Raw genomic sequence first — 27877 nt, 5'->3', positions numbered from 1 at the left:
CCACTGAGCTTGAGATGAGAGAGTGGGTAGATATCACTTAGACATAGAGATCTTTGGTCTCCAATTTAGTACTAGAAACAAGATGAGACATAAAGTATATTCTTCAATACTTTGAAAATGCTGCCCTTTGGATATCCAGAAAGATCATATTGAAAGAAATAGTCACCTTAAAAGTGGGAAAATTGCCATATGACACTAGCTTTTGTCTCAAGGGCAAAGTAAGAGCCAGAGTCTGGTAATACTTAGTTAAACATTTTCTTTTATTCTGTATATCACTTTTTCTTAGAACATTAATTTGCTTAAGCAGTATTTTTTTTTCTTTAGGCAGCTTGCCAGACAGCAGAGAGATAGAAACTTAAGCCTTTAGCTGAACGTCTTCTTAATGATGTACCAAATTGGCTAATTTTTCATTCTTTCCCGTGTTCGTAACATAAATGTTATCAGTGTCCCATTCTTTAATTGTATGTGTGTGAATTGGGACAGAGTGCATAGCTGGGAGGATATATTTTCAACTATAATTCTTTCCATTGGGACCTTACTTCATCCTCCAAAAAGAAACAAAAAGGCAGTCTTGTGCCTTTCATTGCACCTTTGGGGCACTAAAGTCCACCTATGACATTCAAAGAAAAATATTATCACGTATGTAGGTTCAGGGTAGGGAATTTGGTAACATAAAAATAGAGAGGAAACACATTAATATATAGGGCCTAAGGTAATCATGATCCCTATGTTGAAGACCCTATCCTCCCTAAACCAGCAATGGCTTTTACATAGATAGATTAGTACTGTCATTAATAGGAATGAATTAAGTAGGTGACTAGTTTAAACAAAATACAAATATTATTTTAGTAATACATATGAGCACTCTTGTTGTGAGGAAGCCTTTTTCTAGGTGCATAACAGAATTTGGCCCTGAGTATTATACTATATGAATTAACTCTTTAGGAAATCTGTAATGGCATTCAATTTTCAGCAAATCATTTCTATTTTCTTTGAAGGCAAACTAGACATGTGCATTTTACAGCACCAAAAATAAAATTAAAAAAAGTCAATAATAAATATATATTAGTGCTTCGGGTATTTTTCTTTTCTCCAAAGTAGCATGGGGTGCAGCTGTCTCTCCCTCTCTTCTTTGGGTATCATCCTATCCTTCAGCCAGAGGAGCTCTGGCATAAACTGACCTCATGGCCTGTGGTATGGAGGCTGCCACCCCAGAGGTAGGGTGGCAGGTGAAAGGGGAACAAAGGCCCACTTGTCCCCACTATGTTTCAGTCCAGGTCCTTATCAAGGATGGGGTGTCATACCATTGGATCATTGGGGATCCTCACACAAGATGCTGACTGGCTGTTAAGCCACACCATCAAACTAAAACCCCTGTGTTCCACATCACGCATCTCAGGTTCATCTATGTAGTCAGCTGCTGGCAGTCCAATCACCTTTAGCTCCTCCTCAGCCAGTGGTCTCACTGGGTCCAGGGTACTTCCTGGCTTGGCAATAGGGTCAGCGGGCAGCAGCAAGCAGAGCATATCTGACTCTTCCCCCTAGCTTGGCCCCAATTGAGGTAGGAGTTCTATTTTGTACTTCCTGACCCACTCCTCAGCTTCTTGTTGCAGGCCCTGGCCCAGTTGGACTCCATCCAGCTGGGCAGAAAGAGTGATTTGTTCCCCTTTGGCTTGGCAGGAGGCCACACTGACTCCCTACACCTGATTAATTTGATAATTACTATATCACTTGTGCAACATATCTGGCAGTAATCACAGAATCCTTGAAAAAAGTGCTTTTTGTTGTTCAATATATTATTTATAAGATGATTTTGTGAACAATCTTCAGTAAAACTGTATATTTGAAAGGAATTTCTTATTATGAGCTACTGTATACTTCTGAATAATTAAAACCTTGTTAATTACATACGTATGATGTTTGTAGAAAACATGGCATTTGCCTGCCACCTATTGACTCTTTTTAACTGTTCATTCTTTGAGAACTGATTCTGGACCAATGTTAATTATAGACATTTTATTTTCTTGCTTATTAATTTCCTTTGTGTTTGTTTAATTTGTAAGTGTTCAATTATCCACAAGCTGAAAAGATTTGTACTGCATATAACAAGTATACTTGGCAGAGAAAATTTTTGTTCATTCACACTGCAAGCAAAGCGAAAGTGTCCATGACTACATGACCCTCAGTGCAACAGCCCTGTGGAAAGTATGAAAAATCCTGTGATCCAAGAACAACTTGGTATAGTTAGCCCCAGTGAGACTTGTCAGTATTTGGTCCTTATGCGTAGAAACAGTAGAAAAGAAAGGTTGAAGAAACGTGAAGCAAGTGATTGGGGAATCTCTTATCCACCAAGCCTAGAGAATAGATCCAAGGATGGGCATTAAGGGCATCCTGATGCTAGCTACCAGACTACTCTCTGAATTGGGACTATCTGCATATGAACACGCTAACAAGAGATGCTGCTGAAACAAGAGATCCACACTAACAAGAGATGCTGCTGTTCACCCACACATAGCATATAAAAAATAAACCTCCCTGTATAGCAAGCAGAAGTTTGTCTTTAATTAAAAAACATAGGGGCAAATTCATGAAAGCAACAAAAGTTCTATATGCTATTGTTTGACAATCCCACTGTTTCCAAAAATTTCCCTTTTATCCATCAGTATTTAAAATCAAGGACACTGGGATAATCTGAAACCTCCAAAATTATGATGGCTCAAAACTTAATATGAATAAAACAAAAATCAGAAGTGAGTACTATGTTCATACCTACACTCAAATCAATAAGAACATTTTGTCATAGCCTCAAATGAAGACACTATTTACATATTTAGAGAAGTTACATTTTTATTTTCAAAACAGGATCTGTTAATTGTGACCTAATATTTTGATGCATTATTACAATATCTAAAACAGTACAATTCATTTAGGACAAAATGTTGATTGGACTGAAGTCAATGGCAAAGCTCACCTTCATTTCAATAGGACTAGGTTTTAACCTTTAATTGGCATCCTGATAAATACAATGCCTACTTAACTGGGACAATTGCTAAGAAACAAAATCAGCACAATGCATTCAATTACTTTTAACAAGGGCTACATGGCTTATCTAGTCTGCTTAAATAGTAAACTAGTGTTGTCCAAAAGCCTATTCAGTGTAATTAATTGTAAAGCTTTACCATTTGCTAAATTACATTTTCTGCTTTGTGCCCCTTTGTTCAGTTCATTTTTGTATTCCTGTTCAATAAGAAAATGGCTTGTTAAAATAGTTTGAAGAAAGAGTCTGGTTATAATTGGGTCCAAAATGCTGGCTTTAAAAGTAAGCAGCTATAAAACCTAAGGAAAGTGGAAATGTTTCCATTACTTACACACGCTCTCACACACAAGCGTGTGCAAACTGCCAAACAAATTTTCCTTGTAATGTCAAGCCAAACATAGCAGCAACATTGTGTAGCTGGTAGGGTTATGAAAACAAGAGCAGTATTTGCTTTTGCTGATCTGAATAAGAGCACCATGTAGCTGCAAAGTTTCTCTTTCACTAGTGGAAATTGATCCAATAAAAGACATGACCTTATCCAACTTGCTTGTCTGTTTCTATTCAAGTGTGTTTTTTGAGAGAAACAAAGCAACACAGTAATACATGGGCTCTCAAACTTAGGGAACATCTCCCACATTGGCTTCTTCATATTGCTGAATCAAAATAAGGGGGGAGGGGAATTCCCATAGTATCCCATCCAGATGAGAGGAAGGTTTCAGATGTCCTGCTACAGAAGAGGTATCCTTGTATTGCAAAGGATGGAAACCACTGTAGTACTAAAAATTAAATCTTTTTTTTATTTTAATAATCTAATTATTAAAAAACCTTTATTTTAACCCAACAATGTCTCACAGCTTCTCTGCACATGACATAATTGAGCAGTTTGTGGAATCAAATTGTATGCCAGTAAAATATATCTCTGTAAATCATGCCTTCAAAATATATTCCAATAAATCTTGGATAACTGAGATGTCCATTTAATTGGCTCATTTCTGCTTCTATCAGGATGTGCCAATTAAAAGCACTCTGACTTGTCACAAATAAATGACTTAAACTTACAGCTTGTTGGTTAGATATCAATAAAGTGGAACACCAGTTGTTTATTGTATTTTACTATTTTCTGCTTGTCTTAGACAACAGAAGTATTTCTTTAGACATGAAGACAGCAGTAGTTACATAACAATACTCATTTGGTTCTAGCTGGTTTTCACGAAGTCCATATGTTATTAAAATAAAACGAAATGTTCTGTTCTAAGAACCTCAGAATGACTTGTATTATGCTTAATGTGAGGCCTTTCTCTAGGGATAACTGTACGTCTTGAATTAAAAAAAAATTAGTCTGGTGTCCCTTTAAAAATAACAATTTATTAAAGCATTATGGCAGGGTTGGGCAATAATTTTGGTGGGGGGACCACTTCACCAAAATGGTTGCAGGCAGGTCCCAGAAGGGGAGGGGACTTAGGTGAAAGGGATGGGACCTGAGGTGGAAGGGGCAGTTGGGCACCTCAGTGGAGGGGGAGGAGATCTCATGTGCAACTAAATCAGTAGGTCTTAGCAGGCTTCTGCAATGGCCTTGCACTATCCAGACAAGAAGGTGGGGGAAGGGAAGGCAGGGGAAAAGGGAAGTTAAGGAGGGATTCTGACCCTCTATTCTTCCTGATGAGATTTCTGCTGAAATTGCTGAAATATGTGTTCTGGAAAAACAGAAAGCTTATCTATATCTGCCCTTTGGGTTTGCTTGTCAGGGCCCTCAAGACATTTGGACTCTTCAAAACTACATCTGTCTCCTTAATGGTTGTGGAAAACTTTCTGTTAACAAGTTTAAGAGGCTTGCTTAATAATTTTATTTAGTGAATTGCTATTATTAAACTAGCCCTATACACAGAACTGATTTTAGGCATGAACATGTAGCTACACAGGGCACCACTAAATTTGAGGCCCAGTCCCCCACCCTTGGCTTCTGCTGCCTCCTCGCCCTGGAGTTCTAATTCCCTGGTTCCCCATCCCATGCTCCAACTGCCTCCCGGCTCTGGAGGTCCAAACGCCTGCAACACATGCTTCATGTGCCTTCCAACTCCAGTGGCTCCAATCCCCTGGCCTCCCGGACAACCTCACTGCTCTGGTGGTCCCAGTACTCTAGTTCTTGTCCCCTTTGGCCCAATCAGCTGACCCTCATCCTCTCCTCTTCCTTAGAGACTCAGCGGTACCATTCTTCAGGCTGATGGTTCCATCTATTAGAACTTAATACACAATCCCCTGTCCCCTGCTCCCCCTCCTGGCCTGCAGGTCAGGCGGTCCATATCACTCCCCATTCCATGTGCTCCTCTATCAGCATCCCTGCCCTCTTCCTGCCTTCTTCTTGCCCCCCAGAGCTCTTGCCTGCATAGCCCTTAGCATAGCACCTTCCTTCCCTGCAAAGCTCCCCCTGGTGAGGAGATGAGGTGCAGGTTGCTTAGAGCACTAAAATTCATATGGACTGCCCTGCCAATACACAAGGGCTACGTCTACACTGGCATGATTTTCCGGAAATGCTTAAAACGAAACAGTTTTCCGTTATAAGTATTTACGGAAAAAGCGCGTCTACATTGGAAAATAATTTGGGAAAAGAGACTGGCCGTTGGAAATAAGAAATTGTTACAAAATGGGAGAGATAGTAAATGGATTGCTGGAAATTGGGAAATATAAAGATCAAATGATTCTACAGGCATATATAGTAACTGTACATCCCTGTCTGATTTTTGAGCTATATTTCATGGTACTCCTGGGAACTCAACAAACAAATAAAAAAAGGGTTATGTATTCTGCTGATCCTCACTGCTGGGCATATAAAGAAAACCAGTAATGAAAAGCAATGCAATATTTCAGAGTATTGTCTATGAAAATTTGTGATGTCTGTGTGAAGATTAAATTTAGAATAAAGAGATGAATGTTTTTATGTTAAAACCAAAGGGACCTGAAGATGTATGTTTGATAGTCTTACTGAACAGAAGTCATCTGTTGTGTATTCAGGAAAGGGATGTGTTTGTGTTAGAAGTCATTGTCTCATGGTAATAGTATTTGATAATGAATTGTATTTTATGACTTATTTAGTTGTTAAATATATTTGTCATGTATTAGCAATTTGGGGAAGTGATTTGATTTTTAAGTGCCTTAATTGAAATATAATCAGTTAAAAGTGACATATACTTTATAATCTAATATAAAATGTGTACCCCATAGAATAAATTTAACTGCTATAGGAATATTGCTTGTTCATTCTGATTCGCAGAAGCAGGTGGACTGCCAAACAGGCAGAGTGCAGAATCATGGTTACCATACATCAGAAAACCAATGACATTGAGGCTATGTCTACACTACGGGAGTTTTCCAGGAACTATATAACGTCCAGGGAATGCGTCTGCTTTTCCGCTTTTTTTTTTTTGCAGAAGAGCAAACGCACTCTATTGGAAGTCCTGACTTCCTCCTCCTATAAGGAAAAAGGGCTCTTCTGAAAGAGAAGGTTTTTCTTAAATTTGGAAGTAACAGAGGAGGAGAAGGACCTCGAAGTCCTGGTTGATTATAGGATGACTATGAGCCACCATTGTGACATGGCCATGAAAAAGGCTAATATGGTCTTGGGATGTATTAGGCAAAGTACTTCCAGTAGGGATAAGGAGGTGTGAGTGCCATTATACAAGGCATTGGTGAGACCCCATTTGGAATACTGTGTGCAGTTCTGGTCTCCCATGTTTAAGAAGGATGAATTCAAACTGGAACAGGTACAAAGAAGGGCCACTAGGATGATCCGAGGAATGGAAAACCTGTCTTATGAAAGGAGACTCAAGGAGCTTGGCTTGTTTACCTTAACCAAAAGAAGGATGAGGGGGGACATGATTGAACTCTTTAAATATATTAGAGGGATAAATACCAGGGAGGGAGAGGAATTATTTAAGCTTAATACCAATGTGGACACATGAACAAATGGATATAAGATGGCTAGTAGAAAGTTTAGACTTGAGATTAGACGAAGGTTTCTAACCATTAGAGGAGTGAGGTTCTGGAACGGCCTTCCAAGGGAAGTAGTGGGGGCAAAAGATTTATCTGGTTTCAAGATTAAACTAGATGGCTTGAAAGTAGGAATAAGAGATCCTCCGGAAAAGGCTTTATTTTCTGGAGAATAATGTCTAGACTGGCGCTTTTCTCTGGCTTTCCCCCAAGCCAGAAAAACGCGGCAGCCATGTTAATGCAAATGTCGCGGGGGATATTTAAATCCCCCGTGGATTTGCCTATTCCAACGTGCTACATTAGCATCCCTTTTCCGGAAGGGATGCCAGTGTAGACGTAGCCGATGGGTTTATGAAGGGGATGGTTTGATGAGATAACATGATCTTGGTAACTAATTGACCATTCATTATCAGTGGGAAATAGGTCTATGGAGGGATGATAGGAGTTACTATAGAGAGATTTTTGGGTGTCTGGCTGATGAGTCTTGCCCACATGCTCAGGGTTTAGCTGATCGCCATATTTGGGATTGGGAAGGAATTTTCCTCCAGGGTAGATTGGCAGAGGCCCTGGAGGTTTTTCGCCTTCCTCTGTAGCATGGGGTACAGATCACAGCTGGAGGATTCTCTGCATCTTGGGGTCTTCAAAGTATTTGAAGGCTTCAATATCTGAGATATAGGTGATAGGATTATTCTAGGAGGGGTGGTTGAGATTCTGTGGTCTGCACTGTGCAGGGGGTCAGACTAGATGATCATAATGGTCCCTTCTGACCTTAAAGTCTATGAATCTATTTGGCCCAATGTAGGTGGGCCAAATTTCAGAAAAGCCTCTTCCAAAAAAACAATTGGAAAAAGGTACACAAATTGCGAAACGCAATTTGCGTACCTTTTTCCGATAAATCATTGCAATCTAGACATAGCCTAAATGGGAATTGGCCAGAATCTAGCACCTTACTGGTGAGAAATATTACTTGGGTACATCTACACAACAGGGCTAAAGTTGAATTAAGCTACACAACTTCAGCTGCATCAATTGTGTAGCTTAAGTCGAAATAGCCTAACTCGGCTTTTGGTACTCTTTACACAGCAGGAGGTGTAAGGAAGAACACTCTTCCTTTGATTTTCCTTACTCCTTGTGAAATGAGGGTTACAGGAGTCAGAGTAACAAGTCCTCTAGCTCAACATTATTTTGAAATAAAGGCTTGTAGTGTAGATGTGCTCTTTGTTAATTCGGAATAACATCAGTTATTCTGTAATAACGCTGCTGTGTAGACGTACCCTAGGATGGTCCCTGACTGGCACAGAATCTTGAATTTGACCCACACCACATTTCTTTTCCAATGATATGCTGCACCTATGTAAAATTCTGCAACTGTAAGTCTCCTTAGAGATGAGCCAAGGGGTACTGCCATCCTCACTCCTACCATTGGGGAGAGAATATATTGGATTTACAGCTTTGGGTTTTGAAAACCATGATAACAGATTATCCCTGTGTTCTTCAGAAAATCAAATTTATTCCCTTCAGTAGGAATTGAGGATAATCAGAACCTAGTAAATTTGGTCCCTAAGTACTTTTGAAGGTTTATTCACCACCTAAGTCACATTTAAGTGCCACATAAGGGATTTGGAGTGAAATCCTGTGTCAAATGAAATCAATGGGAGTTTTGCCATTGACTTCAGTGGGACCAGGGCTTCATACTTAATTGTTACATAGACTCTGTGACAGCCCTCTGTGCAAAGGATACATTTTATCCCATATGAATAACTCACAGAGCTTTTCTGACCAGCTTTTCCTGATGAAAAACACAATAATGTCTTACAATATTTACCTATGAAATATTCTTAAAGAGCTCTTCAGTGGTTGGCCAGTGCTTTTGGTCATACAGCTTTGTTTTCAACATCTACTAAAAACTGGGGGTTTTGTGTGTTTGTTTGTTTCTGATCCTTTTTTCCCCTTTTCAGGTGCAACAGCTCACTGTGGTGCATGGTTGTTTAGCCCTCCAACAGAATGATTCTGGACAGAGAGGGAGTGAGCAGGTGTCTCACTTTTGTGTAAATAACAACCTTTTTTAGTGGAGCTTAGCATGTTTTTAAGTGGCTCCTTTTTTCATTTCTGTGTGTCAAGCTCCACATTGAATAGTCATCTATTTTTTCTCATATTCACTGCTTTCCTTTTATCATCATTTTACAGATGTTTTCTATCAGATGTACACAAAAGCAGAGAGCAACAGTAAAGACACTTTATTGAAAATTATATTGGATCACTTCTGGAAGTTTACATGTTACATCCAGGGAAATATCGTATTACTTAATTATGATAATGAATTATCTTAATCAATTACCATAATTATTTATTATTTCCATGAATGTAATATGTAAACGTCCAGAGGAGATCCACTATAAGATCCAGTATAATTCCAGTATAGTTCGCCTACTCAGGCGAATATCACATGAATTCACAATATTATGTCTCTATTTCATTTTAGGTCTCCATTATGATTTCATATTTGTTATCCACTTTGTTAATAGTGATTTGAAGTTACTAATGCAGATGCAGTACTTACTTCCACGGGAATCTCACTGCAGTTCAAATATACACTTACTTCTTTATCATTTTAATCATGTCTTATGTTTTAGTGATGCAATGGGGTGCAGTAGTTTAGTCCCCTACGTGTCACGAGTGGTATATATTCAGAAACACTGACATTCTTATAGCATGTCTGGAAATACAGGGGAATGTTCAGACCTACATTTCTAGAAGGCTCCACAGTAGTTAAAGAAACCCTTTACTTTGCTTTCATTACACTAACTTGACAGGGAAGTTGGGGGAGGGGAGTGTTTGTTTGTTTCACTGGGCATCTTTGAGACAAAGACCAAGAGTAGTACATTTTCAACATCATGAGCCATGAAAGAGATGCTTACTTCCCGCTAACAAAGGTGAGAGATTTGCGTGAACTATCATTTATCTAAATAAATAAATAGCCATGGGAAATTTGAAAGTGTCTACAGACTCAGCTAGTGCTAAACACTCCACGGAGTTTGAAAATCATTTCATCTTCCACATCCCAAACCTTCAGCTGCATCAGTAAGGGTTCTAGACACTGATTAAAGAGAAGAGATTCCTTATGGCCAGATTCTGATAACCACATGTTGAGTACAATTTAGTCCACAAATAGCCTCTTTGATTTCACTGGGAATATTTGTGAGTTAGGGTAATAGTATAGTCATTAATTAATATGAAGGAGCATGAAATAAGAAAAAATAAACTGTAAAAGTTTACTATATGTCTTATTATTTCTTACCAAGACCTCATCTCTTACAGATACACATCATGTTTAGTGTATTCTTTTCTTGTAGAACATGCATTTGTAGCTAGACTCTATTTCGTCATGGTTTCTTTAAATTTACATGGTGGTCTTTAAAAGAATTACCATTGTATGAAAATTGAATGCTCTAAAATATCTTAAATTTTGCATAACAGTCTTGCTTTAGTTCAGATGCACAGACAAGTTATGAATTCATAAAATTACAGTTGCATTTGAGGCAGAACCGGTAATAGAGTCCAGATTTCTTAGTGTAAGCTCTAGACAAGATGTCTTCTTTGAAATGCAATTCAATTAAAGTTCAGACTTGTAAAGTCCTTTATCTGTCACATAAGGACCAGCTGGAATAAACATCGGTTGCTTCACCATCCAGATGGCTTTCATTTGAGAAGCAACTGTTACAATAGGCTTTATTGTTTATTAAAGGACAGCTATGGAGTTAAAAAAAAATATTCCTCACAGACATTTCTGGTAAATTAAAATTTCTCTTCCCCAAAGCTATTCTTGTTTCTGCTCAGCAAACTACAAGGCCCATGAGCTTCTTTGAAGAAGAAAGTATACCGGTAGCTTTCAGCTCTTTGATATGATCTTACTTTTTTGCAGCATCTCTAATATTAAATATAGTCATATAAAGTGAATCCACTTACGGTACCAGTCTGGTGATTTAATTTACTATTTATTTCCATTCTCTTCCTTTGCAGGAAAGTTTTATGCTCATTTTACAATGTTCCTGTTGTACTCAGCTTTACAGTGGTATGTGAATACTAGTTTGAATCTGTTCCATATTTAGTAATATGGTTCTATCTAGAAAGCCTCACCACATTCAAATCATCCTGTTGAAAGAGGAAAACTCAGGATCACTTCCAGAGCCTTGCTAGCACACGGTAAATATTTGGTGTATATTTTAACCTATATTAAGGTATCCTTGACAAGAAAATATTGCCTTTAGTTTGGAAGGGAGTATAATTTCATACTTTAACATTGCAAACTTAAGAAAACACATGTAACTATATGCTACTAAGGAATATTCAAGATGACTGCTTTCTTGACTGATTATTTAATGGGTAGCAGGTTTAGAAATAATAAAAGAAAGTTCTTCTTCACACAGCATGTAGTCAACCTGTGGAACTCCTTGCCAGAGGAGGCTGTGAAGGCTAGGACTATAACAAAGTTTAAAGAAAAGCTAGATAATTTCATGGAGGTTAGGTCCATAAAAGGCTATTAGCCAGGGGATAGAATTGGTGTCCCTGGCCTCTGTTTGTCAGAGGCTGGAGAAGGATGGCAGGAGATAAATCTTTCAGAAAATAAAGCCTTTTTACGGAAAAGGGATGCAGTCTAGACACAGCCTATGTGTTTTATAGAATACTGGAAGATTTACCTGGAGTTGCTCAAGTCCTTAACTCAATTTTTGTTTTTTGGAAAATAAAAGGAAAATATACATGCTTCATTTAAATTATTGCTCTGGGTTGGGCTGGTTCTGAGGTGTCAGTATGCAGATTGCCCTGGGAATAGAGGGACACCCCAGCCCTCTCTCACTGCAGAAGCTTGAGACAGGGTTGTTGAAGCTCCAGGCAGCACAGCTGAGCGGGAGGGGTACATGTCTCCTGCTAGGGCAGGTCCAGGTTCATCTGCCCCCTGTGCTCCCCAGCCAGATTGAGGAATGCAGCAAACTATGCACTTTTCCCTTGCTCCCTGACAAAAGATAACAACTAGCATGTTCCCCTATGAATCAAGCTGAGGGAGGCTTCTCCACTCTCCCTAATGGGAACATGGGGGAGGGAAGGCTTGGGGCTCTGACAGTCCTGAATGAGGGGGTTGCCCCCAGCCAGCCCTTTCACTTGCCTGGTGGTTCTGTCTCCTTTCTGCATGATTTTCTGAGAAGCAATCCCTTTCCAGGCACATCCCATTTTTCCTGGCACAACCCATCACTGTCCTTGCTTTAAATTATAAGAGGAATCTGTATGACACATTGGGTGGTGATAGTTCTTATTGTTTAGGAGGAGTTCTTGAAGAAACAGACAGACAGATGGACAGATAAACTCTCTCAAAAATATAGTAGATTTTTCTTAATGTTCTTATTGACAAAATTGTAACCTCTAATGCTGATGCTATTTTCAACTTGCTGATAATACATGGCTTCTGACTCATGAAAAAAGAAAATGAAACTGTCAATTTAAACATAGGCAACATAGAACTAGAATACATCTTTACATTGTTAATACTAAATAGTCTTCTTCATTTAATTTTAACACACTAGCTCAGTCCAGTGGTACTATCTGGAAACTGTCAAGTTTTAAAAAAATCCACCACAACACTGCTGTTATATGGATCTGACTTCATTGAACTTGCCCTGATGTAAGTGGAGGATGAGACAAATATATTTTTTAATAATCTTCTTAATTATTCCATAGATTATGCTTTTTATTATTAAAACATACAACAAAAATTAAAAATTGCTCCTTTTCACCATTTATGTCTTGATCACACCTTTGCATGGTTCTCAACTTGCAAGCTACTAGTCCATTTTTCCTTAAAGACTGTCTGTTTGCTGATTTTCTCCTCATTTTGCCATTATTTAGGTTGCAAAAACTGAAGTGGACTACTTATTTTAAAAGACTCTTTTCATTGGCACCAAATAATGAGGGGGACATTAATTTTGATCTTGTTTCATAAAAGTTTTGTTTTACAAAATGTGAATTATGACGGTCTTGGTGTGATAGTGTTCTTCGGTCTACAGTAAATGTAGCTAACTCTGTTCTCAGGTTTTATATTCTTAAGAGTTAACTACCTGTAAAAAATAAACTATAACTACTGCCATTACATTAATAATACTTTATAGTCCAATTTGTCAAAATATCTGATTTTAGGTACCTCGGTTTTGGGGCTTGATTTCTAGAAGGTGGCTATTAAATCTGAATATCAAGCCTAGTCTCAAGCTGTGTACCCAAAATCTGAGGGACTCTCAAATTTCTAGCAACTTTTGAAAATTTGCATTTATGTGTGTGTATATATATATATATATATATATATATATATATATATATATATATATATATATATATATATAAACAAGCTGAAATGTTCAAAGCTCATAAAAGGAACTGAGGAATCCAAAAGAAGGGAATAACTCAAAACCTGATAATTTTGGATGGATAAAATTAGAACAAAAAGGATAGTTCTGTTTGACTGCTTAACTTTTTCTTGCTCTTGTTTATACTTTAAATGCAGCCTGTATGTCTCCTATGCAGATTGCAAAACAGATGGTTTAAACAGACAGAGTGCTCAATAAATTTTTTAAAAAAGCTAAGATTCAGCTTTAAAATGGACTTTGGCTTCATAAAAAGCTGCCTATTATTTTTAATGACATAATCCATAAAAATGTTGTACTGACTTAAAATTGAGCTGAAAGTGGGGATAGAGCAGGCAGAGGAGCAGTTTCCTCTGATTCAAAAAGCCATGAATTGAGTTGTCAGAATTGTTTGTCACATAGCTGGCAATTTGTTAATTTTGTTATTATCAGTATTTTGTTACTCCCGATAGAAATGGTGTTTCTGTCATTCATGAATGTATTCACTGGACATATTTTTAAGCAATTGTTTTTCACCACTTCAGAGATGAAGACAAATATTTTACATTTAAAATGAAGCTATCTGTTTTCAGAGACCTTCATATTTGATGGTGCCCTATGCTGTCATGAACCTAAAATATCCTATTTCAGAACTGCTCTTCTCATAGACCTAGCCTCTTTAAAAGCTCAATCCTCATGCTCTGAATTTTAAACATCTCCTTTTGCAAGCAGGGTCAGTTCTAAGACTCTTTGCTCTCCTCTTTCTGACCTAGCAATAGCAGGGAGTCAGACCCCAAGTTGGCTTAAATGAGTATAGTTTCATAGAAGTCAATGGCTCTTGACTAGGAAGTCTAAAGACTTGCACAGTTCATACTCCAGGGGTATGAATAGCTCTCCACATCCGAGTGAGTTTTTGTGACTCCCCATGTCTGCACTGCATGTGCAATATAAAAGATAATCCATTACATTAAAGCAAACTAAGGACATTTTAGTTTGTGCCCACCACATCCAGATGAGGGAGTTACAAAACAGCACTTTGGTGTGCACTGCTGTTCATGCTCCCATGTTGGACCTACTTAAAAATCCTTATTAATACACTGTACAGGCTACGCCTACACTGCCCTCTCTTGCACAAGAAAATATGTAAATAAATTGAAGCAGTGAATATCGCTGCACCTAATTTGCATACTTAATGAGCCACCATTTTGCACAAGGGGCTTTTGCCCAAAAAAGGAGCCATCCACACTGCTCCTTTTTGTGCAAAAATGGTGACTTATTAAGTATGCAAATGAGATGTGGTGATATTCACCGCTTCGCCTCATTTGCATATTTTCTTGCACAAGAGAGGGCAGCGTAGACTGCGGGTATGAAGACCAGTTCCCATTTTACAACCCTTACTCATTTGTGAGTTCTCACTCACACATAAGCAGCCTAACAGAATTTTCATATGTGCCCTCTGCTCTGAGTAAAAGTTGCACAACTGGTCCACTAGAACCTAAAAAAATCCTTTACGCTGTTATAGCACTTTTTATCTTCACTGACCTGTGTTGCCATTAATTAATTGTCTGTTATACATGAGGGATGACAGTAAGACAAATTTGCATTAATAAGGGCAGATGATAACTCAGATCATGATCTGGAATTGTGTTATTTTCTTTTCTTATATTTCACCTCATCATCAACTCTTGCCAGATGAATGTGCTTCTCAAAATCATCACTGTAGAAGTGAGTTTTTCAGAGGGAACTACAGGAGGAGAGAGCCAACCTATTACATTTTGGTTTGTGAAAAATATAATTTAGTGAAGGATAATTGGAAGAAGTTACGGAAATAAATTGAAATTTATTCTTCCATAGTCTCAGAGAAGACAATCTGAGAGTCATATATTTGTACCACTTAAGTCAAAAACCCATCATATTAATTGGAATCTTTTCCTCTCTCTTTCTATATAATGATCAAGGATGGATTTTAACATGTGTTCAGATAAGTGGCAGGTCTATCAAGGGCTCACAATGAATTTTCAACAGCTTACACCAACATTTTCCATCCTTCTCCTCTTTTCTCCCACAGATGTCATTCACAATATCAAAATTAAAAATAAATAGATACTAACCTTAATGTTATTTTTCTTTTCTTTTTCTTTTTTCTTTTCCTTTTCCTATTTCTTTATTATTTCCTCTTCCAAAACCTTTATTCCAAATCCTTGATTTTCCATTTGTGCATCCCTTCACCTACAACTTCTCTCACAATAGACCTCTAGACTTATATCTTGGGGAAACATTTCTTGCTCGTTTCTTGCTTTAAAGTAGGTTTCTCTGATATCTTCTTCCCAAACTTTCTGTGACATTATTATGTGGCTAAGGTGAATAACTGCACAGCACAAAGGGTGAAAAGTCAAAGTGAACAACCCCTAGTCTGAAAATTATTTATCCGTATCACTTGGAGAGTCCTTAAGGATAAGGAACACATTCATGAGGGATTCACTTACTAAAAAGAGGCTCTTTTTTTATCCTGAATTAATTATTTGATCAGCTGCATTAGTAGCAATTCTTGTATTATGGTACAATCTTCCTCTGTGGTAAGGTTCCGCAATGACCTGCTTGCACTTCTCTCTTGTCAGACCGTGTGGGCTATGTCTTTTATTGGGAACTTTGTCTTATGATATGAATGGAGAAAATCTCCATTTGAGAATTCCAACATCAATTACCTTAAAGTGTCACCAGCACCTGCACATCAGTGATCCGGGAACCAATACCTCAAGGATGAAAAACAGGGGGAAAGACCACACTTTTGCTTAAATCAATCACTGTATTATGACCATATCATAGAGTCAGGAGGCAACCTTCCTCAGAATCAATATTTCTTTTTTTTTGTCTGTGACTCTATATGAACACACCTTCCTTAAGCCTTGCAAGGCTTAAAATGCTTGTTTATCCCTTGTCACCACTTTTCTATCAAGATACATTGGTCTCCTGGTGATTCCATTTCTCACTGACTATTTCAACACATATCAGCCTATGTTACTGTGAAATAATGAAATAGAGATACCATTCTCAACTTGTGTGTCTTCTGCATAGTTTTTCCTTTCTCTTAGAAACTGCAATATGCTGATGGAACCACACCATGGGTGCATCTAGACTACAGGCTTTTGTTGACAGAACTTTTGTTGACAGATAGGGTGTGTCTAGACTACAGGGTTTTGTCGACAAAAGTGGACTTTTACAGCCATTGACAAAACTGCTGAGTTCTGTCGATGTTATGTCGACAGAACTCAGCTGCAGTGTAGACGCAGGTATAGTTTTATTGACAAAAGTCCACTTTTGTCGACAAAACCCTGTAGTCTAGAAACACCCCATGAAACCTTACCTTTCTTTCCTCCCTGCTTTGAGAGTTCACATTCTGAATATGTTGAACATGTGACATTTCACATCAGGCAATGCCCTCTCAAAATAAGGATTATTTTCCCCTTTTGTTCATGCCTTCCTTACAGAGCAGTATTGTGCCATTAATTCCTGGTTTAAAGATAAACCTAATTTTTTCCTTGCATGTTCTAGGAGAACACCTCAGAATTATTATGCTCTCTTTATGCCCCCTAACAGATGTTATTTGAAAAAATTGTTGTTTTGTTTTGTTTTGTTTTGATGGCACAAGAAGTTAGCTGATAGGAATGATTTTTTCGTTCATTACTGGGGGTTTCTGATCAATTCATTATTACTCACTGAAAAAGTGATATGCAATGAAACAATGGAAGTCACTGATTTCCCTTGCAGAAAATGTTCCATACTAAGTGCTTTTTAATCCCTGTGATTTATCAGATGCTTTCCTGGCCTGAATCTTTGATGGATGATAAAGTTTGCTAGTTACTGAATTATTTTGTTACTTCGCCTGTTCACTGTGTAGGGTCATATCAATCACTTGAAATAGAGGATATTTATTTAAGCAAAGTTTAGAGGGGATACTAGCTAAAACCTCAAAATCGATAGGGTTAAAGTCAATAACATAAACATAGAATTCAGAACCAGAAAAGACCTTTTAGTTCAGTGTTTCTTAAACTGTGTTCCATAGCCGCGAGGCAGTTGGAGGTGTACTGCAGAGAACAACAGAATTCAAAATGGCCACCCTTAAAGGGGCAGACTACCTTTTATTTGGAAAAAAACAAAAAACAAACAAAACTTTCCAAACTCTTTTTTTCTCAATAACTTTGCTCTGACCTGTTTTCCCCCCATCCATTTTTTTTATTTACTCAACAAAAAATCCTTGGTGTTCCTCATAAAAAAATTATTGTTTGGTGTTCATAGAATCACAGAATCATAGAAACATAGAGCTGGAAGAGACCTCAAGAGGTCATCAAGTCCAGCCCCCTGTCCAAGGCAGGAGCAATACCAACTAAATCAACCCAGCCAGGGCTTTGTCAAGCTGAGACTTAGAAACCTCTAGGGATGGAGAGTCCACCACCTCCCTAGGTAACCCATTCCAGTGCCTAACCACCCTCTTAGTGAAATAGTTTTTCCTAATATCCAATCTAGACCTCCTGCACTGTAACTTGAGACCATTGCTTCTTGTTCTACCATCCATTGCTACTGTGAACAGCCTTTCTCCATCCTCTTTGGAGCCTCCCTTCAGGAAGTTGAAGGCTGCTATCAAATCCCCCCCTCACTCTTTGCTTCTGCAGACTAAACAGACCCAACTCCTTCAGCCTCTCCTCATAGGTCATATGCTCCAGCCCCCTAATCATTTTGGTCATCCTCCACAGGACCCTCTCCAATGTGTCCACCTCCGTTCTATAGTGGGGGGCCCAGAACTGGACACAATATTCCAGATGTGGCCTCCCCAGAGCTGGATAACAGGGAATAATCACTTCTCTGGATCTGCTGGCAATGCTCCTCCTAGTGCACCCTAATATGCCATTAGCCTTCTTGACTGCAAGGGCACACTGTTGACTCATATCCAGCGTCTCATCCACTGTAATCCCCAGGTCCTTTTCTGCTGAACTGCTACTTAGCCATTCAGTCCCCAGCCTGTAACAATGTTTGGGATTCTTCCATCCCAAGTGCAGGATTCTGCACTTGTCCTTGTTGAACCTCATCAGATTTCTTTTGGCCCAATCCTCTAATCTGTCCAGCTCACTCTGGACCCTATCCCTGTCCTCCAGTGTATCTACCTCTCCCCCGAGCATAGTATCATCTGCAAACTTGCTGAGGGTGCAAACCATCCCCTCATCCAGGTCATTAATAAAGATGTTGAACAAAATCGGTACAAGAACCGATCCTTGGGGCACTCCGCTAGAAACCGACCACCAACCTGACATCAAGCCATTGATCAATACCTGTTGGAACCGACAGTCTAGCCAGCTTTCTATCCATCTTATAGTCCATTTATCCAATCCATATTCCCTTAACTTCCTGGCAAGAAAATTGTGGGAGACCGTATCAAAAGTCAAGGTATATCACATCCACTGACTTTCCCATATCCACAGAGCCAGTTACCTCATCAAGTTGACTATTCTTGACCACCTTCCCTTCTTTCAAGCGCTTCAAAATGGATTCCTTGAGGATCCCCTCCATGATTTTTTTGGGGACTGAGGTAAGACTGACTGTTTGTAGTTCCCTGGATTGTCCTTTTTCCCCTTTTTAAAAATGAACACTACATTTGCCTTTTTTCAGTTATCTGGGATCTCTCTCAATCTCCACGAGTTTTCAAAGATAATGGCCAAAGTCTCTGCAATGACATTTGCCAACTCCCTTAGTACCCTCAGATGCATTAAATCTGGACCTATGGATTAGTGTATGTTTAGCTTTTCCTAACTTGTTCTTTCCCTACCTCCTTCCCATACTGCGTTGCCTAGTGCATTTGTCTGGGAGCTGACCTTGTCCATGAAGACAGAGGCAAAGAAAGCATTGAGTACGTCAGCTTTTCTCACATCGTCTGTCACTAGGTTACCTCCCTCATCCAGTAAGGGCCCCACACCATTTCTGATCATGCCTTTAGAAACCTTTCTTGTTACCCTTTACATCCTTTGCCAGCTGCAATTCTAATTGCGCTTTCGCCTTCCTGATAACTCCCCTGCATTCTCGAGCAATATATTTATACTCCTTTTTGTGCTTAAGCTCACCATGGATGTCTCTGGTAAGCCAATCTGGTCACCTACCATATTTGCTTCTCTTGCTGAGCATTGGGATGGTTTCTTCCTATGCCTTTAATAAGGCTTCTTTAAAAGACTGACAGTTCTCCTGGACTGCTTTTCCCTTCATGCAAGCATCCCAGGGGATCCTGCCCATCGGTTCTCTGAGGGAGTCAAAGTCTGCTCTTCTGAAGTCCAAGGTGTGTATTTTACTTTTACTCTTTTCTTCCTTTGTTCAGGATCCTGACATCTACCAACTCATGGTCACTGCTTCTCAGGTTGTTGCCCACCTCTACTTTTCCTACTACTTCCTCCCTGTTTGTGAGCATCAGGTCAAGCTGTGCATGGCACCTAGTTGGTTCCTTCAGCACTTGTACAAAGAAGTTATCCCCAACATTCTCCAAAAATTTCCTGGATTGTCTGTGTACTGCTGTATTGTTCTCCCAACAGATGTCAGGGTGATTAAAGTTGCCCATGAGAACCAGGGCCTGCAATCTGGAAACTTCTTTCAGTTGTCCAAAGAAAGCTTCATCTTCCTCATCCACCTGATCCGGTTATCTGAAAAGTTCTGCATACACAAACAAAACAGGCTACACACATTTATCTGTTGATAAGTATCTACAGGGAAGCTTGATATAAATGAGAGAGCAATCTGTTTGTTTTTGTTCATAACTGCAGAAAATGCAAAATCTTCTAAAATATATGATCTTGACAAACAGTACCATGGTGATGGACATACTCCAAATAAATAAAGGTTTTTATTTAGCCCTATTTGTTTCCCAGAATAACTGCATTGTCTGTTTTACATGCGTCTGAAAAGTGTCAGACTAGATGGGCTAAAAAAAAGTTCCCCTCGTTCCTCCTTTCTGCCCTTTTAGGAGTGTCATGTAATAATTGTGGGATTAAAATGAAGGAATTTTGATATTTGTGATTACAGTTGTGATTAATCTGACTTCAAAGACACATTAGATTTTTTAAAAATATTTTCACTTTTCCTGATGTCAGTTCAGAATACTGACGTTATCAAATCGCTCTCAAGCAGAATACTGCAAGGGGAAGATGGAGATTAGAATAACATACAGTGATGTATCTTAAAAACTGGTAGTATCTAAAAGCCACTATCTTTTGTAAATTGTTTTTATATTAAACAAAATTATTTGTATTGTTGTTTAAAAACAAAGTAAACAAAAAGTTGAATATGCCAGAAGGTTTATAACTAATCAGAATCCCCTGGAAATTATAACTGTCTGATTGACAGACTGTTGTTTGTAATATTCTCATTATTTTTATTTTAAAATAGCATTTTGTCACAGATAATATAGTCAGTCTTGCATACAAACAGAATGGTTAAATATGGCTTTGTCAAGAGAACACTAAACTCACATAGCTACATTTCTTGTGGGGATTAACTTGAAAAGCAATCTTCTTTTGGTCTTATTAATTGTGAATTAGGTCTTTAACACAGATAAAAAAGCAGAGAAACATGCCATGAAATTAAAATTGAACAGACTAAAAACTTACAGGCAGAACTTTTTCACACAAAGAAACTAGTCTTGTTGACATTGGGTCATTGGTGTTGTTTGAAGAAAACAGTCATCAAAATTCAGGCTATAATATTTGAGGAAATAAGCTTCGTTAGGGTAAACAACTTAGGCCTCTACTCTGGCATTACTGAAATTCTGTGCTCCTGGAAAATGGGTACTTCTGATTAATGATATTCTGACTCAAGTTGGCCAGCAGTGAATTTTTCTTGCAAACAGGAATATCAAATGACATAAAGCTGATGTAAGTGGCAGAACCACCTCTTGTTCCTGCTCTTGTCCTCCATTCATAGCAAAGAGAAAGGAGATGGCATGTATTGTGGGTGTAGAGAAAGATAGCAGAAAGGATCAGAACTGTTACATCCAGTCTTCCACTACATAAGGACCTTACACCAGAAGAATAAGCTAGAGTTGGTGCTTAGCAGCTTATGCTGGGCCAGACAGCACAAGGCCAGGGCCCTGGGCAGCCTTTCACCTCCTCTGTCTGAATTCCACTTGGGCACCATAACATGTGACTGTCACACTGGAGGAGGAAAAGCAAGCAACCAATCATATAAAACAAAGCCAATCAACTGTCTCCAATTAATTATCCCTTTCCAAGGCTGCTGGATATATGACTTGATATAATACAGAGCCAGTTAACTCCAGATAAACAGGAGCAGAGGGAATTACTAGGAAGATTGAGGCTGAAGAATTACTAATGGGAAACACTGCTTCAGAAAGGGAGAAGAATGATAAGTAATTCCTATGAAGACTGGGAAGAAGAAGGATTGCCAAGGGGGGAAAAAAACAGCTCCAGGGGACAGGAGAAGAGTCAGGTACCTTGAGGAAAAAAGATATTATGTCTGGGAGGAGTTGAACATGACCTGAGTTCTGCCTATCATGGAAATTTATAGAAGAGTCTTAGAACTTCACATACAATATTGCCACAAATATTTTACTACGACAATATTAAACAGCAAATTATAATATTACCTCACAAGGCATACCTTTTACAAACATTATTGCAATAATGTGTAACACAGGAGTCTATTCTATTACATGGGGAGGGAATCATGCCTATGCAGATGTTGTGCACAATATTTAGTATAAAAAAGATAGCATAGGGCAGTAATGGTGTCTGGCATCACACACTTATTTCCTGTCCTCCAAATAGGGGGAAATAATGCCCTCTTGGACCCCATTATGTATTAACTGTTGGTCAATAGTGATTTTTAACTACAACCACAGACAGCAGAGGAGTCTCTTGAAACATAACTATCTAGGTCCCTAAATTCATTAGAGTGGGACTGGAATAATAGAGGCCTCAGCAATCATGATACTTACCCAAGAAATGAAGAAAAATGTTGCTATATGGAATTGGGGAATGCAGCTAGTGAAACTCCTCCAAGTGCTGCACACAACAGAAGTTTAGTCCATTTGAGATGCCAAAATGAACAGATTACAAAGATATTCAAAATATTCAAAATACGATCATATGTTTTCTCTGGGATCTTCACATTTTTTTCTCCCTCACTAGAATTTTCATAAACCTCTGGGTTTTGCTACATTCCTTGGAATGGTATCTCTTAACTGGGGCTCCTATTTTATCCTGTGCTCCTTTAGCTTGCCACCTTGTTATGACACCAACATAGCCTGTTGAGCTAGTGCCCTTTCATTGTATGTATGTGTATTTGTATGTGTGTGTGAGGGGAGGAGGAGAGAGAGTAGTTCTTCTCCAAATGCCACACACCTGTAACACTGAAATGAGATGTCACAGTAGATTGTGAAAAATTTTGTGGTATGAAACCTCTTTCTCCTTTCTCGTTATTAGACCAATATATTATTTAATACGACAGTTAGTATACAGAAGTCTTTATAAACCAGGGCTGGGCAAGTTAAACCTCCAACCTAAACCTCCCTTGCAGCAATTTAAGTCCACTATGAAAGAAAGCTATCTGATTGGTTTGACATGATGCTCTTTAAAAATCTATGTTGGTTGTTACCTATCACCTTATCATCTTCTAAATGTTTGCAGATGAATTCCTGAATTACTTTCTCCTTTATCTTCCCTGGCATAAAAGTTAAACTGACTGGTCTATAGTTTCCTGGGTTGTTCTTATTTCCCTTTATATAAATGGGCACTACATTTTCCCTTTTGCAGTCTTCTGGTAGCTCTCCTGATTTCCATGACTTTTCAAAGATAATATCTAAGGGCTCAGATACCTCCTCTACCTGCTCCTTGAGTATTCTAGGATGCATTTCATCAGGCCCTAATGACTTGAGAACATCTAACTTTTCTAAGTAATTTTTAACTTGTTCTTTTTTATTTTAACTTCCAATCCAACCCCAATTCCACTAGCATTCACTATGTTATGCATGCCGTCACCATCAATCTTCTTGACAAAAACCGAACAAAGAAGTTGTTAAGCACCACTGCCATTTTCAAGTTTCCTGTAATTGTTTCTTCCTCTTCACTGAACAATGGGCCTACTCTGTGCTTGGTCTTCCTCTTGTTTCTAATATATTTGTAGAATGTCTTCTTTTTATCATTTATATTCTTTGTAGCATGACAAAGTGTAGCCTGCTCAAAAAGTACAGGTTGGACCTCTGTAATCCAGATTTCTCTTGTCCAGCAACATCTTTGATCTGGCATCTTCATGGGTGCTTTTGTGCTGGTGCACTTGCAGGGAAAAATAGGGGCCTCATAACACCTCCCCTGTCCCCCAAGAGCTTCTGGTGCACAACAAATAAATCATTTGTGACATTCAGGCTTAAGGAGGGATGGGGAGGAGTGGAGCCAGGGAGGAGTGGAGCCAGGGATGATGCTCCAGGGAAAAAAACAGGGTAGCCGCAGAATCCAATGTCCAGAGGCCAGGAGCACAGCCCCTGGAGCTGGCAGCAGGGGACAGGATTGCAGCCTGGCACCCTTGGGTCTTGGTGTATTCTCACCATGCTGCACTCATGGGCAATCCCAAATACACAACTCCAGCTATGTATCTTAATTCGACCATCCAGGTAAGTATAGACAAGTCCTAAATAGTTTTGGACAAACAATATCTATTCTGTCCAAATTGTCTCAACAATGAACTAGTGAACATGCCTCTTCAGGGGAGAAATGAGTTCATCGTACAAGACACTGAATTCTTGGCCAGCAAAGGTACCAATTATTGTCAGGAAACAAAAATCTAAGTTGACCCACCATTACACATGGTGCACTGGATAGATATCAAAGCAACGGCTTTTGATGCCTGCTAACCCAAACTGGATTCAAATAAATGACCTGGGTGTAAAAAACTATATTACAATCTCAATGCTTTCAATTTATCACTTTTCCATGTTTTCCATCAATATGATTTCATCTGTTAATGCTAACAAAACCCAGGAAATGTAAAGCGGTGCAATTTAAAACATAAAAAAAGTAAATTTAACCTTTGAACAACTCTTCATATACTGTGAAATACAGCTTTTGTGCATCATAGCAAATCATTCTTGTGAAAAGAAAAACAAGCTATTTTTTTCATTATTTCATTCTAAATTACTTCAGGTAACATTTACTTGAAAGAAAATTTATAATTTGCAAGCATAGTCCATATTTTCTATTAAATATGTTTGCTCTTCAGCTTCTAGTTCAGCACAAGTAAAGTGTGTATTAACTGATCTCAGATGAAGATGTCTTGTAATTCTTTTAGGGCATCTGGATATTCCTGGTATATTAATCAGTCAATATGTCAAATCAATTATGCTAGACATTTTTCATGTCATCTAATACAGCTTTGGACAGCACAGTGCCCAGGCCAGTTCAATGTCCAACTTAAGAATGACTAGTTAATGCAGCTACTAATGCTCGATAGCTCTTTCTCTCTTTTCCTGACAAATTGCTCTGCAAAATAAGTATCATTCTTTTAGAGATGGAACAAGAATGAGCACTTTCTATTCCATGGTTCTTTTACTTATTATCTTAAATTGGACATAAGAGGATTTCCATGACGTTTCTCCTGAAAAGCAGATATCTGCAAGATTTTCCCTTTTTTTTTTTTTAACAAAATGTCATGTCAAGATTTTTGATGATATAATCCTTTCAGATTCAAAGTGCTTATATTCATTGTCTAGGCTCTGATCCTGAAACACTACCCATATATGTAACTTTACTCCTATGAGTAGTCTCTTTGAAAACAATTAAGCTACTTGTGAAAGGGTTAGCCATGTGCATGACTGAGGCATTGATATCTGGATTATAAAGAATTTAGTATAAAGACTAGATCAAAAGCCAATTGACAGCAACGAATATCTTTCAGCTAATTGAAGCAATGAATATTTTTCAACTGATAGCATTGGATTGGACCCCAAAAGAATTTTTAAAGAAGACTGAATTTGGATTGTTAATAATAATAAAATGAGCTGAGCTGGCACTTCTCTGTGACCTTTGAAACTGTTAATGTAGTATTGTGGGATTTAATGGTGGAAGGGGATACCTTACCTCTTCTATCCTGCTATCAGTGCTTTACCGACAGCTGGGGTTTAGAATAAAATTTGGTCTTCTATAGTTTGGTGAGCAACAGCTCAAAAATAGATGCTGTATAAATATATATTCAGTTGGCTTCATTCAAGCATTCTTGGGAATACGCATTACTGTTTGCTTTTGAGCTGTCTCTTCTCCATTTTACCTATTATTTTTCTATTATGTCACATGATCTTGGTTAGTGACTATTTGTGCCTTTATTTGATCCTTTTTGGCTTTCATTCATTCTGTTGTTTGGCCTTTTGTTTCATCTTCGATTACTTTTACTTTTAGCTTTTTCAGTGACAATACTTCATCTTCACACTTGTCAGAATCCTATTATTGATAGCAATTCAATATTTGAGACTGTGCAAATTAAAAATATCCTGTACACTTTTAGTTTTGCTACCAATAACTTCCATGCTTGATTCAGTATTAATGAAGAAAAAAATCCTTTGTGGAATTCAATAGATAATGAAACAAACAAAACATATCGCTAATGATGAATTGTTTCATAATTCATTCCCTATGTTTTTCACTTCAGGTTAACTCTGCTCCCTTCAGTCCCACTATAGAATTGGTAGATGTTCCATAGTTCAGGATGCAACCAGACTGCTTTGGAACCCCTAGCAAGAAACAAAAAACATGCATTCAAACACTGATAATTAAATCTGTTGGCAGCTATTATCAGTTTTAAATGTCTTGAGAAAAGTGAGTAGGTATTTTTAAAGATGTTCGGAAATTTTAAAATGAAAATGAAATCTCATTGAGTAGCAACAGAGTTGTTAAAGCAGCAGGCTGGAAAATTTGCATCAACATAACATTTCTACAAAAATTGTTTAACATGTTTGTGATGCTTTATGAAATTCTCATCCAGGATCCTGTTAGCAATGCTATCATGGGTTCTCTGGGCTGGTTCAGTTTGCTCAGAAGTGAAGCTCTGCTCATAATGGTTTCTAAGGTTACGTGCACAGTGCGCGGACACTCTTGCGCAAGAAAGGCAACTCGGAAATACTTCAGGAAGGGCAGAAGGTCTCCAGTTGCTTCTGAGGGCTGGTGCCAGAGCCCTGGAGAGACACGCACTTAAAGGGACCCCCAGCCCCACCCCGGGGCTGCTGCTGCGAGCTTGCTACCTCTGCGAGGGACAGCAATGCTTCAGCAGTGCCTGCTGTGCTTGCCCTGTGCTTCTTGGGACAACACAGTTTTCTATTGCCTTTCCATTACTGCCATGGAGCCTGAGCTGCCCCTGGGCATGTCCTGGCCCCACACGGCCATGCTTGAGTGTATGCTGCACGTGATACATGGTGCCATGCTGCTCCTGCAGAGCTAGACCATGACGACATTGTGGAGCACCTCTCCCGGGGTGCAGCAGCTTCATTGCTGGACCTGTAGCCCACGGTGGAGAGGCAGTTTTGAAGGCTGGACACCAGTTCCGACTGGTGGGGCCAGCTGGTGATGGAGCACTGGGACAACCAGCAGTGGTGCCAAAACTTCCAAATGAGGAAGGACATGTTCTTAGAGCTGTGTGCCTGGCTTGCCCTGCACTCCGCTGACAAGACACCCATCTGCAGCCAGCCATCCCCCCATCTGAGCACCTGACCATCGAGTGGCCCGATGCATCAACAGAAAAGAATCGGGACATGGTGCTACAGGCCCTGGTTGACCATTATGGATACTTTACAGACATTTTTGTGGGGTGGTTGGGCAGGGCACACGATGCCTGAATCTTTAGAAACTCCAGCCTGTATTGCAGGTTGGAGATGGGCACGTTCTTCCCCTGACAGGAATCTGCCATCGGGGATGTACAGATGCCACTGTGCATTGTGGGGGACGCAGCCTACCTCCTCTTGCCCTGGCTTATGAAGCCATGCACTGGACACCTGGACCCCAGCAGGGAACAATTTAATGCCCACCTGAACCGGGATAGGAATCAGGTCAAGTGCGCCTTTGGCCATCTGAAGGCAAAGTTTCATTGCCTGCTGACCTGCCTTGACATGGGGGAGTACAACATTGCTGAGGTGGTCACGGCATGTTGTGTCCTCAACATTGTGGAGAGGAAGAGGGAGGCCTTCCTCCCAGGCTCGGAGGCATATGTTGTCCAAGTGGGCCAGGCATATGAGCAGCCCCAGACAGCTGCCATCTGGAAGGCCCACCAGGCCGGGGTGCTCATCTGGGAGGCCCTGAGAGAGAGGTTCTGGCAGGCACCCCAGTAACTGTCCCCAAGGCCTCCTACCAAGGGGCCCCTGCCTTGTGGCCACATCTCTTCCACACCACAACCCATCGCTTCCCCCCTTCACTCCCTTCCCAATAAAGAAGCCTGTGTTGAAACC

The sequence above is a fragment of the Pelodiscus sinensis genome, chromosome 1 (genome assembly GCF_049634645.1).
Source record: "Pelodiscus sinensis isolate JC-2024 chromosome 1, ASM4963464v1, whole genome shotgun sequence".
NCBI classification, from domain to species: domain Eukaryota; kingdom Metazoa; phylum Chordata; order Testudines; family Trionychidae; genus Pelodiscus; species Pelodiscus sinensis.
This window is presented reverse-complemented; position numbering follows the sequence as displayed.